Source organism: Glossina fuscipes, unplaced genomic scaffold, assembly GCF_014805625.2.
Source record: "Glossina fuscipes isolate IAEA_lab_2018 unplaced genomic scaffold, Yale_Gfus_2 133, whole genome shotgun sequence".
NCBI classification, from domain to species: Eukaryota; Metazoa; Arthropoda; class Insecta; order Diptera; family Glossinidae; genus Glossina; species Glossina fuscipes.
The window spans coordinates 1,972,059-1,974,047 of record NW_023998476.1 but is presented as its reverse complement, the minus strand read 5'-3'; positions in this window follow the sequence as shown (position 1 = coordinate 1,974,047).

Genomic DNA, 1,989 nt, shown 5'->3' with positions numbered 1-1,989 from the left:
CCTGTACTTGCAAAAGCAAGCAAAGGTACCGCAAAATCATACGATTTTGCCTGTACTTGTAAGTAAGGAGATCAGAAAAGAAAAAAATAAACACATATACCGCAAGATCATGCGATTTATTAGCGGTATCACAAAATCGCATGATTTTGCCTAACGGCATGCCGTTATTCCGCCGCTTGCGGTTGGTACAGACCGACAGACACCCTACCCAAGGTTTGTTCGCGGCCGTTACAAAGTCCACTACAGATTTTATTCTTGTAAAGAATTTTATGCTTTAGACAACGGCAACAGTCATGCAAGCTTACAATTCTTGTTCTTGCTCACATAATTTAAAATTCCTGTTATTGCGCTGCTTATACAATTTTTACAATTCTTCCTCTTGCTCACACAACTTTAAGTGTGTGTTAATAGCGGCGTCAACAGAATATTTGTTGCTATTATAAATTTATAAAATCATTTAAAGTTTTATTAAAAATTGTAAACAAATTGGACGCTTATTCTCACATGTTTGGAATTATTGAGAATCATTTTCAGTTGGCGGCAAATTTTTATACGCTTATTCTCAGATGTTATTTGTTACACAGTCTCGGGTTTTTTGCAGGCAATTATTTGACTTTTGGTTTAGTTTCAATAAAAGCTTACCACAAGAAAGCTTACCACAAAAGCTTACCTTAAGAGAGATATACTAACCAAGGATATGTTAATTAGGAATTTGATTTATATACAACAATAGGCAAAGATATCACCAATTGCTAAAGAATTATTATTAAGGACTTATTTACTTTTTCAAAAATTTATAATTTATATATATAAACGGACGCTTCTCGAAAAATTTTGGACAAACGACGGAGAAAAAGATTCAAAAGGACAAAAAGGTAAGTGGAAAGATAAGCAAAAAGATAGGCAAACAATAAACAAATAGATAGACAAAAAACAGACAATTTTTTTACTGGCCAACTTGGAACAGTACAATTGCACAGACCGCAATTTATATGCAGTAATAGCTGATTTTTCAATTCATAAAGACGAGACGTTATAAACTAACTACACGGGTACAAATTTTATATGCCTTTTATTTGCCTAAGCTTTGTTTTAAGCAATTTTTTTTCTATAAATTTTAATCCATATCTATAAGTCGTTGTCCCTAAAGGAACCCTTCAACGGTTGATGATAGTTCTAAAGTAATCCTTTTAAAGCATCGGGTGTTAAGCGAATACTTGAAAAGTAAAAGAAAAAAGTACAAATTAAATTAATTAAATGAATTAAATACTTCATTGGCTATTGAGCTTTAATTAAGCACAACCAACTCTAAAAACGTGGCACCATCCTAAAAATAAAAGTACCGCTTAGTATCTACAATTATTAACTTAAAATCACGTAAAAATGATTTATTGAATTTATTAAAAAAATTAAACTTTGTTTCATTTATAACTTCAACCTTCATCTAATTATTATAACTTATCTTGATATTATATATTATAGTATGTAATACGTTTCCGTTATGAAAAATTAATATGTATGTATGAAAGATTAAGACACCCTTGGTTACAGACGGGAAAGTAGACATTTCCGATCTTTCAGATAACCACGAAATACATTTTTTGGGACTTGAGGAGGAAAAAACACATAAAATAATATTAGTTATAATCGAATCAGACCATGTATTCAATAGAGCAGAATTAGGTGCAATAGAATTAGAAGAAGTAGAAGAATTAGAAGGCCCCGCACTACGTGGCTTTGTAGCGTAGAATTAAGCAGCTAGGTATTACATACCATTCCCGCGATCAGCCCAACAACAAACACCGCTAGTTTAGAAAACACAGCTCAAGGAGACGTTGGCGGAAGAAAAGAAAGCAACAATACTGTATACAATGGCGTTGAAAGCGGAAAAATAAGAAGCAACAAGGTACAGAGAGACATTGAGGGCATCGACTAAGAATCAGATGTAAATTACGAAGTTAGCAAGCCAAACATTTGGTTTTTCAACGG